Source organism: Nerophis lumbriciformis, linkage group LG16 (assembly GCF_033978685.3).
Source record: "Nerophis lumbriciformis linkage group LG16, RoL_Nlum_v2.1, whole genome shotgun sequence".
NCBI lineage: Eukaryota > Metazoa > Chordata > Actinopteri > Syngnathiformes > Syngnathidae > Nerophis > Nerophis lumbriciformis.
In genome coordinates this window covers 22,744,599-22,765,359 of record NC_084563.2, presented here as the reverse complement: position 1 = coordinate 22,765,359, position 20,761 = coordinate 22,744,599, and the positions used below count along the sequence as shown (strand labels likewise).

At 47.3% G+C, this 20,761-nt stretch overlaps 1 long non-coding RNA gene across 1 annotated transcript in view; it reads left to right on the top strand.

Annotated features, from left to right (window-relative positions):
• Positions 1-14,525, top strand: part of LOC140679469 (uncharacterized) — a 198,820-nt gene extending 184,295 nt beyond the window's left edge. The window contains exons 2-3 of the long non-coding RNA XR_012050890.1: positions 13,757-13,820; positions 14,410-14,525. This is a non-coding gene — a long non-coding RNA (uncharacterized lncRNA). The remainder of the gene's footprint in view (positions 1-13,756; positions 13,821-14,409) is intronic.
• Positions 14,526-20,761: the final 6,236 nt, after the last annotated feature.

The window sequence follows — 20,761 nt, the reverse complement described above, 5'->3', positions numbered from 1 at the left end:
ATGAGCCATTCTTCATCTAAATGGGAATATATATAACATCCTAGCAGTCGGCATTTTTAATGACAGCAGACATTGTACAGTGAGTGATGTTTTATTATCTTTGTTGGCTCTTATGAAGTCTGAAGTGAGTTTTAATCAGTGTTTGTTAAAAACAAAAGTGAATGTTGTGCTGCATTTTTTAAATTAATGCGCCGCGTATGCTTAAAATTATCAAAATAGGTACATTTTAAATGTTATTATAAATGTGCCTGTTACTACATTACATATAGACTTATATAATGTGTGTAAAACCATACTGGAGGTGTTTGGATGTTTTTTTAAGGGTTTTAGAGGCAGAACAGAGCAACTCTGATAGGCTCCATTGTAAGCGGACATTTGATCAAGTTAGAATGCATTTTTTTTTAAAATGCAAGGTTGTCATGTCTTTCAAAATCATTTTGAACAAAAGACACATTTAAAAAAAAAAAGTGCAGTTCCACTTTAACGTTTTGACCCGGGGCCCGCATTGGATTAAAAAAATAAATATATACACAAATAGAAAGTCTTCACGTGTTTATCTGAAGAACCACAGATACTCCTTTTATTTGACACAAGCCGATGCCGGGTAAAAAGAGGTAATGTGATTTTGTAATAGGTACAGGTGAGTAAGCAATTGGTAGGTATTTTGTCTTTACAAGTAGTGAAATAATATTAAAACATAATAAAAAGTAAGAATCAGGCACTGTTGTCTTATTGAGCTGATTTTGTATCGTATGTATAAAGGTGAGTTAACAATAGTCAAGTATTTTGTCGAACTAATTGTGCTAACAGGTACAGTCGTGGTCAAAAGTGTACATACATAATGTCATGGCTGTCTTGAGTTTCCAATCATTTCTACAACTCTTATTTTTGTGTGCTAGAGTGATTGGAGAACATACTTGTTGGTCACAAAAAACATTCATCAAGTTTGGTTCTTTTATGAATTTATTATGGGTCTACTGAAAATGTGACCAAATCTGCTGGGCCAAAAGTATACAGAATCAGAAATACTTTAATAATTATCCCAGAGGGGAAATTAAGATTTTCATCACCATCCCATTCAAGATGGCACCCCCTGTGGCTGACGTCTTTGCGTAGTCCTCCCGACAACATTTACGTTTTTTATTTATTATAGTACTAATTTGCATCCTAAATGCAAAGTTTTTGCACGCAACAGTGAGATATAACAGAGATGCACTTCTGGACATCGGAAAAGCTCACCATGAGCTCACTTATAGTCTGACGGACTTCAACTTTCTGCTACGACGAGAGCCAGCTAACCCCAAAGCAACAACCACAAGGCGGCGGGGCAAGAGAGCGGGGCTACATGCTAGGCTAAAGGCTAGAGCTACACGACCACCACTACCCAGCCTGCTGCTAGCTAACATGCGCTCGCTCGACAACAAGCTGGATGAGCTGAGAACCAGGATTACATCTGAGCGTGAACTGAGAGAATGCTGTGCTCTTATTTTCACGGAAACCTGGCTTTCTGACAACATCCCAGACTCTGCTATCCAGCTAGCAACGCACTCAGTCTACCGTGGAGACCGGACAAAGGCTTAGAGAAAGACGAAAGGCGGCGGCGTCTGTGTTTACGTGAGCAACCGCTGGTGCTCCGACGTACAGTTGGTTGAAAGACACTGCTCAGACAACATTGAGTTTTTGATGGTGAAATGCAGACCTTTTTACCTGCCAAGGGAGTTTAGTGCAGTGTTTATACTGTCTGTTTACATCCCGACACGGGCGGACTCCACAACAGCGCTAAATCTGCTGCATGACGTCATCAGTAAACAAGAGACCGCACACCCCGATGCTGCGTTCATGGTCGCTAGGGATTTTAACCACCGCAACCTACTCAGTGGCCTAGTGGTTAGAGTGTCCGCCCTGAGATCGGTAGGTTGTGAGTTCAAACCCCGGCCGAGTCATACCAAAGACTATAAAAATGGGACCCATTACCTCCCTGCTTGGCACTCAGCATCAAGGGTTGGAATTGGGGGTTAAATCACCAAAATGATTCCCGGGCGCGGCCACCGCTGCTGCCCACTGCTCCCCTCACCTCCCAGGGGGTGATCAAGGGTGATGGGTCAAATGCAGAGAATAATCTCGCCACACCTAGTGTGTGTGTGACAATCATTGGTACTTTAACTTTAACTTTAAAGAGTGTCCTCCCAAAAGACCATCAGATTGTGAACTTTCCTGCGAGGGAAAAAAACATTTTGGACCAAGTATACTGCAACGTGAGAGGAGCCTACAAGGCTGTACCCAGACCACGCTTTGGACTATCTGATCACATCTCAGCTTTTCTATATCCAGCATACAGACAGCGCCTCAAGCAAGCCCCCCAGTGAGAAAAACTGTTAAAGTGTGGAATGAAGACACTGAACTAGTGTTTCAGGACTGCTTTGAGAGTACAGACTGGGACATGTTCAAAACTGTTGCTCAGAGGGATGACAGTATTGTGGACATAGAGGAATATGCTTCCAGTGTATCTGGCTACATCAGCACATGTGTGGAAAACATTGTGCCCACAAAACAATACAAACTATACCCAAACCAAAAACCCTGGATTAACTGTGATGTTCGGTCCAAGCTACATGCCCGCTCCACTGCATTTGTCTCAGGCAACGCTGAGGACTACAAGAAAGCCAGATATGACCTGCGTAAATCCATCAGCGTGGCCAAGGGACAATACAGACAAAAACTGGAGGGATTCTACTCCACCACAGATTCCCGACGCTTGTGGCAAGGCCTGCAACACATCACAGACTACAAGCAGGGGAGCAGGGGGTTCACAAACAGCCAACGCTCACTGCCAGATGAGCTGAATGAGTTCTACGCCCGCTTCGAGGTCCTCAACACCAACCAACTGAGAGGGGTTCTGACCACAGAGCGCACGCAGGACCCACCACTCACTGTGACAACAGCAGAGTTACGTACAGTTCTGAGGAGAACAAACCCACGGAAGGCAGCCGGCCCAGACAACATCCCTGGCCAGGCCCTCAGGGTGTGTTCATCAGAGCTGGCTGACGTACTTGCTGACATATTCAACTTGTCACTAGCACAAGCTGTTGTGCCCACCTGCTTCAAGACCACCACCATCGTGCCCCTGCCAAAGAAAAACACAATGACCTGTCTGAATGACTATCGCCCTGTTGCACTCACCCCAATAGTAATGAAGTGATTTGAGAGGATAGTCATGTCACACATCAAGAAGACCATCCCAGACACACTGGACCCTCTACAGTTTTCCTACCGGCAGAACCGGTCCACTGAGGATGCAGTCAACACCGTCATCCACACCACCCTCACCCACTTAGAGGGCAAGGACACCTATGCCAGGCTATTATTCATGGACTACAGCTCTGCTTTCAACACGGTCATCCCACAAAAACTCACTGCTAAACTCCTCACTGTTGGTCTGACACCGGCTCTCTTTGACTGGGTCCTGAACTTTCTCACAAACCGGCCCCAGTCAGTCAGAATCGGCAACCAGACATCAGGCACAAAGGTTCTAAGCATAGGGACCCCCCAAGGCTGCGTGCTGAGCACCCTATTGTGCACCCTCTTCACACACGACTGTGTGGCCTCCCAGAACAACACCAGCATCATCAAGTTTGCAGATGATACTATGGTCGTTGGACTGATCACAGCGGGAGTAACGGAACTGGTGGCCTGGTGTCAGGATAATAATCTCTCCTTGAACACAGACAAGACCAGACAAAGGTGGAAAGGGTGAAAACCTTTAAAGTCCTCGGGACCCACATCAGCGAGGACCTCACCTGGGATCACAACACCCAACAAACAATAAAGAAAGCCCAGCAGCGACTGTACTTCCTAAGAAGGCTGAGAAAATGTGGCATGCCACCCAAAATTCTCAGCAACTTCTATAGAAGTACGGTTGAGAGTGTCCTTACCAGCTCAATCACAGTCTGGTATGGAAACTGCACTGCTAAGGATAGGAAGGCACTCCAGCGAGTGATTAAAACTGCTCAGTACATATCAGGAGCAGCCTTCCCCCCACTGCAGGACATGTACTCTACCAGGGCCGCTAGGAGAGCACACAACAACATAAAAGACAGTACACACCACCAGCACAGTCTCTTCAGCCTCCTACGATCAGGCAGACGATACAGGAGCCTGAAATCCAGGAATTCGAGACCCCCCCCCCCCCCCCCCGTTTTACTATTATCTTTTTGAACAAAAGACAGCTATCATGACCACCCCCGAACTGTAGACACTTTTCACCTTTGATCACTAAAGACACTTTAACTGCTGCTGTGACCCAAGGTCACCTCCATATTGATACTGTTGACTGTCAATCAGAATGTGCAATAATGTTATGTTACTTACTGTGCCTTGTATATACATTTTAATTTTATTTTTTTTATTTTTAGCTAAGTACCGTGTGACTTGTTGAAGGGTGGACTAGCAAAGTAAGATTTTCATTGTACGGCAAACTGTCTGTTTAACTGTGCATATGACGATAAACAATCTTGAATTCAAGATCAGACAAACATTACAGGGAGACAGAACAGGATCGCTGACAGGTCTGCCAAATTCTGGCGCCCCTTACAATAAAGGTCAGAAACAGGTAAACGCTGGGGGGGTGAGAGAAAAAAAAAATCTGTCCAAGCCTGGGCCCTTGGAGAGAAAGTCCAGACTGAGGCCAAGGGGAAAAAACCCATAGCCATAGCACACATAAACATGTGTGTAAGAAGGAAACATCAAAGAACACAAAGGACATTAAAGACATTAAAAGAGTAAAGCTAATGCAACCAGCCCCTTCTACACACAGCCACAAAAGTAAAACAACAACAAAAAATAGACATATACACTGTGGTGGCCTCTGCGGTGTTCCACGCCATCGTCTGCTGGGGTGGGGGGAGCATGGCCAGAGACAAGAGCAGACCCAACAAAGCAACCAAGAAAGCAGACTCCACCCTCGGCCGCCCACCAACTCTCGGACAGTGTCCAGTCCGCATGGATGAGCGAGGATACGTCCAAGGAGACCGAGGAGTCCGATACCTGCTCATTCAGCCATATATATGCTCCCAAAAACTGTGTCTGTCTTCATTGTATGCTTTTTTTATATTGTGGTAGGTCTGCTGTGGGAGGGAAGTGTAGTACTCTATGAGACAGTTGGGGGTGAAAGCATCTTTCATCGCAGGCCTGAAACTCAGCCAGTTGAAATTGAAGAGAGGGCAGGGTGTCAATAATGTCGGCAGCAAAAGGGTTTTAGAATAAGCAACTTTCTTTAATGTGAGCTTGAAGCTCACGAAAGCGATCTCTGCTCTCAGCGTTTCCAGTTGTGTTGACATGATATATAAAATAAACACAATTGTGAAATGACTAGTCTGATCTTAGCTCTGAAAAAACTGGTCTAAAAGTTTCAACACAAATAAAAATGATAATCATACCTCCTCAGACAATAATGTCTTCTGTGCTTGAACCCAGATTTAAGCCCCTCCTCCCATTTCCTGCCCTTAAACACTCTTCTAAGTAAACAAGCCGTGTGGTTGGTCAAAGGCCCGCCACAAGTTCCGTCTGTCATGTCGCTGTTAGACGCGCTTAATAGCATCAAAACCTGTTCAGTTCTTTCATCGTTTGTGGCTTCACACACGACATGCATCAGATAACATTTCAGTTTTTATTTCTACTTCAAGTCATCCGGGGCACTCGCTAAACATCTGAAAAAGTATATTGCAACGCCAGAAAATATTTCCATATTTATATATTATGAGTCTATGCCTTAAACCAGGGGTGTCAAACGTACGACCCGAGGGCCGGATCAGGCCCGCAAACAAGTTTTATCCGGCCTGCGGGATGATTTTGCTAAGTATGAAAATTAACCTGAAATTTTTGAATGAAAGAAACAGCTGTCCTAAATGTGTCCACTGGATATAGCAATTCTTTGTATCTTTGCATCTACATATGTACAAAATAAACCACATGATTAGTACATCAGTTGAGGAAAATGATCAAACTACATAAATAACATCCTTTAATTTGATTTTGATAAAAAAAATGTTTATCTGGATGGATTGAAAATTAACACCAGTGAGTTGACTGATTGATCGGATTGTCTGATTGTGGCGGTCCGCTCCCTGTACGATCAGTGTCAGAGCTTGGTCCGCATTGCCGGCAGTAAGTCGGACACGTTTCCAGTGAGGGTTGGACTCCGCCAAGGCTGCCCTTTCTCACCAAATTTCTCGGGGCAGTCAAGGCGTTGAGGGGATCCGGTTGGTGGCTGCAGGATTAGGTCTCTGCTTTTTGCAAATTATGTGGTCCTGATGGCTTCATATGGCCAGGATCTTCAGCTCTCACTGGATCGGTTCGCAGCCGAATGTAAAGCAACTGGAATGAGAATCAGCACCTCCAAGTCCTCGTCCATGGTTCTAGCCCGGAAAAGGGTGGAGTGCCATGTCCGGGTTGGGGAGGAGCCCCTGACCCAAGTGGAGAAGTTCAAGTACCTCGGAGTCTCGTTCACGAGTGAGGGAAGAGTGGATCGAGAGATCGACAGGCGGATCGGTGCGGCCTCTTCAGTAATGCGGACGCTGTATCGATCCGCTGTGGTGAAGAAGGAGCTGAGCCGGAAGGCAAAGCTCTCAATTTTCCGGTTGAACTGCGTTCCCATCCTCACCTATGGTCATGAGCTATGGGTTATGACCGAAAGGGCAAGATCACGGGTACAAGCGGCCGAAATGAGTTTCCTCCGGGCTCTCCCTTTGAGATAGGGTGAGAAGCTCTGTCTTCCCGGGGGAGCTCAAAGTAAATTCGCTGCTCCTCCACATCAAGAGGAGCCAGATGAGGTGGTTCGGGCATCTGGTCAGAATGCCACCCGATCGCCTCCCTAGGGAGGTGTTTAGGGCACATCCGACCGGTAGGAGGCCACGGGGAAGACCCAGGACACGTTGGGAAGACTATGTCTCCCGGCTGGCCTGGGACCACCTCGGTCGGGGATCCCTGGGAAGAGCTGGACGAAGTGGCTGGGAAGAGAAAAGCCTGGGCTTCCCTGTTTTGACTGATTCCCCGGCGACCTGACCTCGGATAAGCGGAACAAAATGGATGGATGGAAGGAGTTGACTGATGAATAGTATCACATCATTTATTCATAAAACATAAATAATGACAAATAAATCATATATACTATTAACCGCAACAGGTAATTGTAAAAAAACAACAACAGCATTATGATTTGTACATTTTGGCGGAAGCTGGAATCGAACCTGGAGCCCTCGAGTTGCTGGCACGGCCACTCTACCAACCGAGCAATGCCGCCCCTGAGGTATGTAACGCAGGTGTCAAATCCATACTTTTATACTTTTGCGTAGACTATTATGCTCTTGCTCTCTTTTACTCTTTGAGCTCTGCGTGCGCTTCCCAGTCACGTGACCTCCACGGTCCAATCAGCTGTGCTTATAAGCCGGTGGCAGGAAGTGGTCAGTAGACAGGACGTGAGGGGAGGCAGGTTGTGTTTCTGCTGAAGGTAGGTCTTTATTCTCCTTTTCACCCAAAATATTGTGCTGACGGGATTCTAAACTAAATGCCTATTTCTTAACTTTATAGAGCCGACTTCCAGCGCCATTGAGCTGTGTATGACTGTAGAAGCGGAGTTGGTGAGTCCATGTTTATGAAATGAGCACCTCTAGCATTAGTCTCTCTCCGATTGTTTCATTGCAACAGTCTTGGTGGCATATTTCTCAATCGTCCATATACAATGTTTATGACTTACTTTTCAATGTGTTTGATAATAAGCACGTTTAGCGCACTGACCGCTTTGTGTAGGTCATATTTATGCTGCTAATACTTATTTTAGCACTTTGTTGCATATTGTGATTCTGACATGAATGTTGATTCATCCATCCATCCATCCATTTTCTACCGCTTGTCCCTTTCGGGGTCGCTGGGGGTGCTGGAGCCTATCTCAGCTGCATTGGGGCGGAATGCGGCGTACACCTTGGACAAGTCCCCACCTCATCGCAGGGCCAACATAGATAGACAGACAAAATTCTCTTATTATTATAATCAAATGACAGCAGTCATTTCCATGAGGTTATTTTCTAATATAAGTGTTTAGGCCCACTTACAATGACTATAACAAAAAATATTGTTTTTCATGAACTGTGTACTTGTATTGTTTGTCTGGGTGGAGGTCCTGCTTTGGAAATAATTTGTACCCCTTTCAGACATTGCATTTAGTTCCCATTAAAACATTCACATGTTGCGCAATGAGATGTAAGCAGGGGATAATGTGTACATTTCTGCAACTTCCTGTTTGTGAAAAATATATTTTTATTAGTATTTATTTAATATAGTAACAGCATTTCATGATTAATATTTATAAATTAAGATTCCTTATAAATTACACTAGAATAAGCACACATTTGATTGGTAAATCATAGTGTAACGACCTGGAAAGACACTTTATGTGTGGTGTTGGAGTTGTCCGACTTTTTGTGTGGCTGTAAACGCATCACTGGCTAAGTGCCATATGTGCATGTGTTGACGCAAGTGAGAAAGAGCGAACGGCTGCTGTTGATATAACAAAGTTGCTTTTGGTCTGGTTTGTACTGCAGAAAATGACCACTTTTGCTATCATTTTTTTTACTAATGTTTTGGTGATGTGTTTATGGCTGACAATAAAGAGTTTTGCTCAGTAAAGTGATCGATGGAATTCATGTCCTCAAAGCGTCTCGACAGACGTTACAATATTTGAACAATGATGACGAAAACTGTTTTCTCTGTCGTGTCCGAGTGTCGAAAATTGTTATGCGCTTATTTTTTTATTTGATTTTGTGCGTGGCATAGATTTGCCGTGTGCAGAGGACGCTTGAGCAGTGCGCAATTGCACAGGCGCGCACCTTAGAGGGAACGTTGCTCAGGACTACTCAGGACCTTCGTATTGTGAGGCACATGCACTAACCCTTGTCCCACTGTGATTTATATTGTACAATATTCCATCCATCCATCTTCTTCCGCTTATCCGAGGTTGGGTCGCGGGGGCAGCAGCCTAAGCAGGGAAGCCCAGACTTCCCTCTCCCCAGCCACTTCGTCCAGCTCTTCCCGGGGGATCCCGAGGCGTTCCCAGGCCAGCCGGGAGACATAGTCTTCCCAACGTGTCCTGGGTCTTCCCCGTGGCCTCCTACCGGTCGGACGTGCCCTAAACACCTCCCGAGGGAGGCGATCGGGTGGCATCCTGACCAGATCCCCGAACCACCTCATCTGGCTCCTCTCGATGTGGAGGAGCAGCGGCTTTAATTTGAGCTCCCCGCGGATTGTACAATATTGAAGAAGAAAAAAATGAGAACCCGTTCTGAATACTTATAATGCAATTAGAGTTATTTAATGAAGATATTTGATTTGTGTACATGTTGATTTAGAATAGAATAGAATAGAATGGACTTTATTGTCATTATATTTGCGTATAATGAGATTAAGGACTGCAACCTTAGGTGCGGTAGTGGGAATAAATATGGGGTAAAAAAAATAAATTACACAAGGGGTAATAAAGAAAAAACTAACAATTGAAATAAACAGAATATTATCCAATAAAAATAATAAGCAAGACTGTACAATATACAAAACACTATAGAAATAGGCAATACTGTACAATATACAAAACACTATAGAAATACAAAATACTGTACAATATACAGAACAACACAAGAGTTATTTGTTTGTTTTTTAATGTTTTAGTGTCTTACTGTATATGGAAAAAAACAGTACCAAAGTTGATTTCATGCGTAAAATCTATTGTCAATTTTACATTCTACAATTTGATTGACAATTTGTTTTGAAATCATAAGTCAGGCAGATATTTAGGTACAATATTTATCCTTATTTTAACAAAAACTATTTTTGGAATACATGATGATATAATGATATCTCTGAGCTGCCACCTTAACGTGGTAGAGGAGTTTGCGTGTCCCAATGATCCTAGGAGCTATGTTGTCCGGGGGCTTTATGCCCCCTGGTAGGGTCTCCCAAGACAAACTGGTCCTAGGTGAGGGATCAGCTCGAAGACTTCCATGAATAATAAAAAACAAGGACCCAGATTTCCCTCGCCCGGACGCGGGTCACCGGGGCCCCCCTCTGGAGCCAGGCCCGGAGGTGGGGCACGATGGCGAGCGCCTGGTGGCCGGGCCTGTCCCCATGGGGCCCGGCCGGGCACAGCCCAAAGAGGCAACGTGGGTCCCCCCTCCAATGGGCTCACCACCCATAGCAGGGGTCATAGAGGTCGGGTGCGATGTGAGCTGGGCGGCAGCCGAAGGCAGGGCACTTGGCGGTCCGATCCTCGGCTACAGAAGCTAGCTCTTGGGACGTGGAACGTCACCTCGCTGGGGGGGAAGGAGCCTGAGCTAGTGCGCGAAGTGGAGAAGTTCCGGCTGGATATAGTCGGACTCACTTCGACGCACAGCAAGGGCTCTGGAACCAGTTCTCTCGAGAGGGGCTGGACTCTCTTCCACTCTGGCGTTGCCGGCAGTGAGAGGCGACGGGCTGGGGTGGCAATTCTTGTTTCTCCCCGGCTCAGAGCCTGTATGTTGGAGTTCAACCCGGTGGACGAGAGGGTAGCTTCCCTCCGCCTTCGGGTGGGGGAACGGGTCCTGACTGTGGTTTGCGCTTACGCGCCAAACCGCAGTTCAGAGTACCCACCCTTTTTGGGTTCACTCGAGGGAGTACTTGAGAGTGCTCCCCCGGGTGATTCCCTCGTGCTACTGGGGGACTTCAATGCTCATGTTGGCAACGACAGTGAAACCTGGAGAGGCGTGATTGGAAAGAATGGCTGCCCGGATCTGAACCCGAGCGGTGTTTTGTTATTGGACTTTTGTGCCCGACACAGATTGTCCATAACGAACACCATGTTCAAACATAAGGGTGTCCATATGTGCACTTGGCACCAGGACACCCTAGGCCGCAGTTCCATGATCGACTTTGTAGTTGTGTCATCGGATTTGCGGCCTCATGTTTTGGACACTCGGGTGAAGAGAGGGGCAGAGCTTTCTACCGATGGTGAGTTGGCTGCGATGGTGGGGGAGGATGCCGGACAGACCTGGCAGGCCCAAACGCATTGTGAGGGTTTGCTGGGAACGTCTGGCAGAGCCTCCTGTCAGAGAGAGTTTCAATTCCCACCTCCGGAACGACTTTGAACATGTCACGAGGGAGGTGCTGGACATTGAGTCCGAATGGACCATGTTCCGCGCCTCTATTGTCGAGGCGGCTGATTGGAGCTGTGGCCGCAAGGTAGTTGGTGCTTGTCGTGGCGGTAATCCTAGAACCCGTTGGTGGACACCGGCGGTGAGGGATGCCGTCAAGCTGAAGAAGGAGTCCTATCGGGTTCTTTTGGCTCATAGGACTCCTGAGGCAGCGGACAGGTACCGACAGGCCAAGCGGTCTGCGACTTCAGCGGTCGCAGAGGCAAAAACTCGGACATGGGAGGAGTTCGGGGAAGCCATGGAAAACGACTTCCGGACGGCTTCGAAGCAATTCTGGACCACCATCCGCCGCCTCAGGAAGGGGACGCAGTGCAGTGTCAACACCGTGTATGGTGGGGATGGTGCTCTGCTGACCTCGACTGCGGATGTTGTGGATCGGTGGAGAGAATACTTCGAAGACCTCCTCAATCCTACCAGCACGTCTTCCTATGAGGAAGCAGGGCCTGTGGAATCTGACGTGGGCTCTCCTATTTCTGGGGCTGAGGTTGCCGAGGTAGTTAAAAAGCTCCTCGGTGGCAAGGCCCCGGGGGTGGATGAGATCCGCCCGGAGTTCCTTAAGGCTCTGGATGTTGTGGGGCTGTCTTGGTTGACAAGACTCTGCAACATCGCGTGGACATCGGGGGCGGTACCTCTGGATTGGCAGACCGGGGGGGTGGTTCCTCTCTTTAAGAAGGGGAACCGGAGGGTGTGTTCCAACTATCGTAGGATCACACTCCTCAGCCTTCCCGGTAAGGTCTATTCAGATGTACTGGAGAGGAGGCTACGCCGGATAGTCGAACCTCGGATTCAGGAGGAACAGTGTGGTTTTCGTCCTGGTCGTGGAACTGTGGACCAGCTCTATACTCTCGGCAGGGTCTTTGAGGGTGCATGGGAGTTTGCCCAACCAGTCTACATGTGCTTTGTGGACTTGGAGAAGGCATTCGACCGTGTACCCCGGGAAGTCCTGTGGGGAGTGCTCAGAGAGTATGGGGTAACGGACTGTCTTATTGTGGCAGTTCGCTCCCTGTATAATCAGTGTCAGAGCTTGGTCCGCATTGCCGGCAGTAAGTCGGACACGTTTCCAGTGAGGGTTGGACTCCGCCAAGGCTGCCCTTTGTCACCGATTCTGTTCATAACCTTTATGGACAGAATTTCCAGGCGCAGTCAGGGCGTTGAGGGTATCTGGTTTGGTGGCTGCAGGATTAGGTCTCTGCTATTTGCAGATGATGTGGTCCTGATGGCTTCCTCCGGCCAAGATCTTCAGCTCTCACTGGATCGGTTCGCAGCCGAGTGTGAAGCGACTGGGATGGGAATCAGCACCTCCAAGTCCGAGTCCATGGTTCTCTCCCGGAAAAGGGTGGAGTGCCATCTCCGGGTTGGGGAGGAGATCTTGCCCCAAGTGGAGGAGTTCAAGTACCTCGGAGTCTTGTTCACGAGTGGGGAAAGAGTGGATCGTGAGATCGACAGGCGGATCGGTGCGGCGTCTTCAGTAATGCGGACACTGTATCGATCCGTTGTAGTGAAGAAGGAGCTGAGCCGGAAGGCAAAGCTCTCGATTTACCGGTCGATCTACGTTCCCATCCTCACCTATGGTCATGAGCTTTGGGTCATGACCGAAAGGACAAGATCACGGGTACAAGCGGCCGAAATGAGTTTCCTCCGCCGAGTGGCGGGCTCTCCCTTAGAGATAGGGTGAGAAGCTCTGTCATTCGGGGGGAGCTCAAAGTAAAGCCGCTGCTCCTCCACATCGAGAGGAGCCAGATGAGGTGGTTCGGGCATCTGGTCAGGATGCCACCCGAACGCCTCCCTAGGAAGGTGTTTCGGGCACGTCCGACCGGTAGGAGGCCACGGGGAAGACCCAGGACACGCTGGGAAGACTATCTCTCCCGGCTGGCCTGGGAACGCCTCGGGATCCCCCGGGAGGAGCTGGACGAAGTGGCTGGGGAGAGGGAAGTCTGGGCTTCCCTGCTTAAGCTGCTGCCCCCGCGACCCGACCTCGGATAAGCGGAAGAAGATGGATAGATGGATGGATGATGATATAAGATATCATATAATATATATATATATATATATATATATATATAAATATGTATAATATATATATATATATATGTATATAAATATATATATATATATATATATATATATATATATATATATATATATATATATATATATATATGATATATAATATTTTGATTTTGATAATATTGAATTTTAAAAGATGTGCAGTTGCATGCAGTTGTAAACCATATTTAAAATACCCATTTAAAACGCGCATACAGTGCAAAGACTTTTATTGTGGAGGGTTACTTCCTGCCGCTCACTGCTCACTTTACCACCCCCTCCCGCGGTGCTGTGAGACGCTCTTGAGAAGAAACTCGCAAAATCTCCTTATTCTCACACTTTGTAAACTTCATAATTAGGTGAGTCTTTTGCCATGGCATAATCAACGGAATTCCAAACTCACAATCATGTGTCATGTCGCCAATATTATGTCAGCATTTGTTTTAGCATAAGAGCTAACCGCTGCCATTCTTCCATAGAGCAGGCATGTTCGATTAATTATCGGGGCGTGCATGGTATGTTGTTTTGCCCTCGATTACTCAGGTAATTATGCTTTATTTTCTTCTCATCACCCAGCCGATTTATAGTCAACAGTTTAGTCTAGCAAAGTGGCAAAGGGCTTTGCACTGCTAATATGCTTTTGCCACTTTGTGGATGCGAATCAGATGGAACGCAGGTGCGTCTATTTAGGTTGTTGCGCAACACTTTAATTTATTAACTCTGCTTGATTGTTTATCAACTTTGAATGTTTGGACAAGTACTTGAATTTGATACATTGAGTTTCTAATGAGTATTATTATGAAACTAGGTTATATAAGTGCACTTGCAAATTAATTTGTAATTGAATTTGTAATTGAATTTGTAATTGATCTATGATTGACTTGTATCACTTTAGATAAGAAATCATGATCTGTATTATTAGAAATGTATTATGAATGTTCATTTTAATTGGACTCATGATTGTATATTAATCAACATGGTTGGTTATGTTATATCAATTGGTTTATTAGTACAACAAATTAGTCATTCCGGACAATTGAATGCTTACATTATGCTTTCAAGTACATATATAATGTACTTTGCTAGTGAAGAGGTAACTAGGTTACTCACTTTGTTTTTTTTGGACTTTTAGGTCAGGTTTTTTTTACGGGAAAGAATACCCGTTGACCCAAACAACCTGAGCTTCCTATCCACCTCCAAACTCAACTCAACAAATGGCGAGCTAAACAACTACGCGGTAGGACAAGCATTTTTTTTCTCCTCCGCGGCGAACCTTTTGGATTACTTTTGTTTTTGAACTGAACTTTTGGACTGACGCAAAAGCGTTTGCGTACCTTGTGAACTGGTTCCGAGAAGGCAGAAGGATTGCATCTTGTATTGTTGTTTGGGGCATTATTTTTATTTTTTTCTATTATGTCGTCTGTGTCATTTATATTCGTGTGTTAATACATTTAATGCAGTCGAAACCAAGATAACTAGTTGTCATCTTTCATACCTCAGGCTCCTAGACGGACCATCTTCTGTTACACGGTTTATACTTTTAACCCGCCTAGCCCATGTAAGCGTTACACAGTGCATGAATTGTAATGTCAATAGGGAAATAACAAATATATTTAGTAAGAAAAGATTAAGCATTTTATTAACGCATATTATTTCCAGGCTTTTGCGGGCCACATAAAATAATGTGGCAGGCCAGATTTGGCCCCCGGGCCTTGAGTTCGACACCTGTGGTCTAAACTGAGCATTTTTAAGCATCAAAATGTCTAAATGAACTAAAAATATCAATAATACAGGAATAGTGTCTACTAGAGGAGTCCAAACCAATCAGAGCGCCCTGTTCAGTATCGTGTTCACTGATTGGCTCAGCCCTAAGCAGCAATCCTACAGTATGTTGGATTCAATGAGTGAACATGTTTTTAATACTGTAGCTATGAAAATACTCGATTTATATTTAACAGTTTCTACTTTGCAGAAATCCCTTTATTGCAGTCATGTTTGGAACCAATTAACCACTGTTAATGTTCTTTTTTTTAAATGAAAAGTGGTGATAAACAATGTTGGTGGTACGGTTTCTAAATATAAGGATGAAAATATCAATAAGAAAAAAAATGTTTTAAATATTTGAAATAAATTTGATGATGAAACTTTCATTTTTCTATCAATTTGCTTATTGAAAAAACAGTTCTGTTAATTAAACAATTTTTTTTTTTTTTTTTTAATAATAAAGTGATGAAATTTTAAAAAATAGAATAAAATGTGATGATAAAACATATTTATTATAATTTTTCCAAAACGCACTGGCATTATTTTATTATATACTATTATTATAGGGACGGCGTGGCGCAGTGGAAGAATGGCTGTGCGCGACCCGAGGGTCCCTGGTTCAATCCCCACCTAGTACCAACCTCGTCATGTCCGTTGTGTCCTGAGCAAGACACTTCACCCTTGCTCCTGATGGGTGCTGGTTAGCGCCTTGCATGGCAGCTCCCTCCATCAGTGTGTGAATGCGTGTGTGAATGGGTAAATGTGGAAGTAGTGTCAAAGCGCTTTGAGTACCTTGAAGGTAGAAAAGCGCTATACAAGTACAACCCATTTATCATTTATTTATCATTTATTTCCACAAAGATAAGCGGAAGAAGATGGATGGATGGATGGATGGATGTTTAGTCCCAAAACATGTTGCTTTCTTCACTTACAGTATACCACTGTGAAATACCAAATATGTCTTTTTAAACATTAACATAGTCTGCAAGCGAGTCGTGAGTCTTTATGTCGGCGTGAACCCTCCGTCTCGCCACCGCGTCCCTCGTTCCTGTTTCCATCGTGGTAAAAACCACAGTGGTGTTCAGATAAGCGTCTTTGTCGCTCTGTGGGTAAACACACGCTAAAAAGAAGAAAGAAAGGGAAATGACAACATTGGCTTTTTGCTTTGCAAAGAAACGGAGCCAGTAAGAAAACACAAGTCAGGATGAGTGTAGGGTTGTACGGTATACCGCTATTAGTATAGTACCACCATACTAATGAAATATATTTGGTACTATACCGCCTCTAAAAAGTTCCGATCCCCCATCCCCCCGCACCCCCCGTCGTTGTCACGTCGTGTCATTGCTGGTTTACGAGCAGAGGAGCATGTTCGGCAGCGCACACACACAGAGTACTTACAAGCAGACACAGTGTGCAGACAGAAAAGGGAGAACGGACGTATTTTGGCTTAAAAAACGATAAAGGTGAAGTTATAACACTAAAACACCCTCAGGAAGAGGTGCTTTAAGACATGGCTAGTGTGGAGAATGCATATATGTTTAAGAGTTATTTCTTTATTCATAGACATGTTTAAATCAGCTAGTTGTTTTCCATTGGTACTCTTTCTATTTTTTCATTTTATGTCCACAAGTAAACTGTGTGTGTTACTTTGAAGGCTTGCACTGTAGGCGTTGGAGTACTCCCTTATATCTTATCTGTAGTAGAACAATGAGGCTGTATTCTTTTCCGGACAGGTGGGGGCTTTCTTCGGATGCAAGATGTTGTCTCTTCCGTTTGAATGTTAAACCAATTCGAGAAGCCGGTATGAATGTATTGGTCTGGGCTGGTCTCCTGAAGCTTCAGTAAAACTTGATAATATTCCTATTCTGTCTTGATGGTCCTTCTTACTCTGCATATATGTCATCTGAAAGAACTTGGGATTGACCAGTGACTTTAATTCCCTGAGAGGGAATACTGGGCAGGCGCAACACTAGCTAGCTCGCGGCTAAAGTCCATCCGCAGTCTGCAGTGTTTTAGCTACTTCTAAATCACTAATCCTCGCCTTCATGGCGACAAATAAAGTATGTTTCTTACAGGTATCATTATCACTGCAGTATAAGGAATAGCTAAACATGCTTCACTACACACCGTAGCTCACCGGTGTGTAGTGATCCACTAAACTTATGCACAGAGGAATGTGTCTCTTTGTTGAGCACAATAGGGAGCGCAATCCATTTAATGTCTTCATGGATATGCAAAATATATGCCGATCATCAAAAGGCAACAACACTGGGAGGAAAAGGTGCAGATATGATTATTCTGTGTGATTTATCAAGAATACAACACACCAGCGAGAGCTATTTTTGTGTCTTTATTTAGCATCCATCCATCCATCCATCTTCTTCCGCTTATCCGAGGTCGGGTCGCGGGGGCAGCAGCCTAAGCAGGGAAGCCCAGACTTTCCTCTCCCCAGCCACTTCGTCCAGCTCCTCCCGGGGGATCCCGAGGCGTTCCCAGGCCAGCCGGGAGACATAGTCTTCCCAACGTGTCCTGGGTCTTCCTCGTGGCCTCCTACCGGTCGGACATGCCCTAAACACCTCCTTAGGGAGGCGCTCGGGTGGCATCCTGACCAGATGCCCGAACCACCTCATCTGGCTCCTCTCAATGTGGAGGAGCAGCGGCTTTACTTTAAGCTCCCCCCGGATGACAGAGCTTCTCACCCTATCTCTAAGGGAGAGCCCCGCCACCCGGCGGAGGAAACTCATTTCGGCCGCTTGTACCCGTGATCTTGTCCTTTCGGTCATAACCCAAAGCTCATGACCATAGGTGAGGATGGGAACGTAGATCGACCGGTAAATTGAGAGCTTTGCCTTCCGGCTCAGCTCCTTCTTCACCACAACGGATCGATACAGCGTCCGCATTACTGAAGACGCCGCACCGATCCGCCTGTCGATCTCACGATCCACTCTTCCCTCACTCGTGAACAAGACTCCGAGGTACTTGAACTCCTCCACTTGGGGCAAGATCTCCTCCCCAACCCGGAGATGGCACTCCACCCTTTTCCGGGCGAGAACCATGGACTCGGACTTGGAGGTGCTGATTCTCATCCCAGTCGCTTCACACTCAGCTGCGAACCGATCCAGTGAGAGCTGAAGATCCTGGCCAGATGAAGCCATCAGGACCAAATCATCTGCAAAAAGCAGAGACCTAATCCTGCAGCCACCAAACCGGATCCCCTCAACGCCCGACTGCGCCTAGAAATTCTGTCCATAAAAGTTATGAACAGAATCGGTGACAAAGGGCAGCCTTGGCGGAGTCCAACCCTCACCGGAAACGTGTCCAACTTACTGCCGGCAATGCGAACCAAGCTCTGACACTGATCATACAGGGAGCGGACCGCCACAATCAGACAGTCCGAAACCCCATACTCTCTGAGCACTCCCCACAGGACTTCCCGAGGGACACGGTCGAATGCCTTCTCCAAGTCCACAAAGCACATGTAGACTGGTTGGGCAAACTCCCATGCACCCTCAAGGACCCTGCCGAGAGTATAGAGCTGGTCCACAGTTCCACGACCAGGACGAAAACCACACTGTTCCTCCTGAATCCGAGGTTCGACTATCCGGCGTAGCCTCCTCTCCAGTACACCTGAATAGACCTTACCGGGAAGGCTGAGGAGTGTGATCCCACGATAGTTAGAACACACCCTCCGGTTCCCCTTTTTAAAGAGAGGAACCACCACCCCGGTCTGCCAATCCAGAGGTACTGCCCCCGATGTCCATGCGATGCTGCAGAGTCTTGTCAACCAAGACAGCCCTACAGCATCCAGAGCCTTAAGGAACTCCGGGCGGATCTCATCCACCCCCGGGGCCTTGCCACCGAGGAGCTTTTTAACTACCTCAGCAACCTCAACCCCAGAAATAGGAGAGCCCACCACAGATTCCCCAGGCACTGCTTCCTCATAGGAAGACGTGTTGGTGGGATTGAGGAGGTCTTCGAAGTATTCCCTCCACCGATCCACAACTTCCGCAGTCGAGGTCAGCAGAACACCATCCGCACCATACACGGTGTTGGTAGTGCACTGCTTCCCCTTCCTGAGGCGGCGGATGGTGGTCCAGAATCGCTTCGAAGCCGTCCGGAAGTCGTTTTCCATGGCTTCCCCGAACTCCTCCCATGTCCGAGTTTTTGCCTCCGCGACCGCTGAAGCCGCACACCGCTTGGCCTGTCGGTACCTGTCCGCTGCCTCAGGAGTCCCATGAGCCAAAAGAACCCGATAGGACTCCTTCTTCAGCTTGACGGCATCCCTCACCGCCGGTGTCCACCAACGGGTTCTAGGATTACCGCCACGACAAGCACCAACTACCTTGCGGCCACAGCTCCAATCAGCCGCCTCGACAATAGAGGTGCGGAACATGGTCCACTTGGACTCAATGTCCAGCACCTCCCTCGTGACATGTTCAAAGTGCTTCCGGAGGTGGGAATTGAAACTCTCTCTGACAGGAGACTCTGCCAGACGTTCCCAGCAAACCCTCACAATGCGTTTGGGCCTGCCAGGTCTGTCCGGCATCCTCCCCCACCATCGCAGCCAACTCACCACCAGGTGGTGATCGGTAGAAAGCTCCGCCCCTCTCTTCACCCGAGTGTCCAAAACATGAGGCCGCAAATCCGATGACACAACTACAAAGTCGATCATAGAACTGCGGCCTAGGGTGTCCTGGTGCCAAGTGCACATATGGACACCCTTATGCTTGAACATGGTGTTCGTAATGGACAATCCGTGACGGGCACAAAAGTCCAATAACAAAACACCACTTGGGTTCAGATCCGGGCGGCCATTCTTCCCAATCACGCCTCTCCAGGTTTCACTGTCGTTGCCAATATGAGCGTTGAAGTCCCCCAGTAGAACGAGGGAATCACCCGGGGGAGCACTCTCAAGTACTCCCTCGAGTGAATCCAAAAAGGGTGGGTACTCTGAGCTGCTGTTTGGCGCGTAAGCGCAAACAACAGTCAGGACCCGTCCCCCCACCCGAAGGCGGAGGGAAGCTACCCTCTCGTCCACCGGGTTGAACTCCAACATGCAGGCTCTGAGCCGGGGGGCAACAAGAATTGCCACCCCAGCCCGTCGCCTCTCACTGCTGGCAACGCCAGAGTGGAAGAGAGTCCAGCCCCTCTCGAGAGAACTGGTTCCAGAGCCCTTGCTGTGCGTCGAGGTGAGTCCGACTATATCCAACCGGAACTTCTCTACCTCGCGCACTAGCTCAGGCTCCTTCCCCCCTAGCGAGGTGACGTTCCACGTCCCAAGAGCTAGCTTCTGTAGCCGAGGATCGGACCGCCAAGTGCCCTGCCTTCGGCTACCGCCCAGCTCACATTGCACCCGACCTCTATGGCCCCTGCTATGGGTGGTGAGCCCGTTGGAGGGGGGACCCACGTTGCCTCTTCGGGCTGTGCCCGGCCGGGCCCCATGGGGACAGGCCCGGCCACCAGGCGCTCGCCATCGTGCCCCAACTCCGGGCCTGGCTCCGGAGGGGGGCCCCGGTGACCCGCGTCCGGGCGGGGGAAATCTGAGTCTCGGTTCTTGCATTTCCATAGAAGTCTTCGAGCTGCTCTTTGTCTGATCCCTCACCTAGGACCTGTTTGTCTTGGGAGACCCTACCACGGGGCATGGAAGCCCCCGGACAACATAGCTCCTAGGATCATTGGGACACGCAAACTCCTCTACCACGATAAGGTGGCAGCTCAGA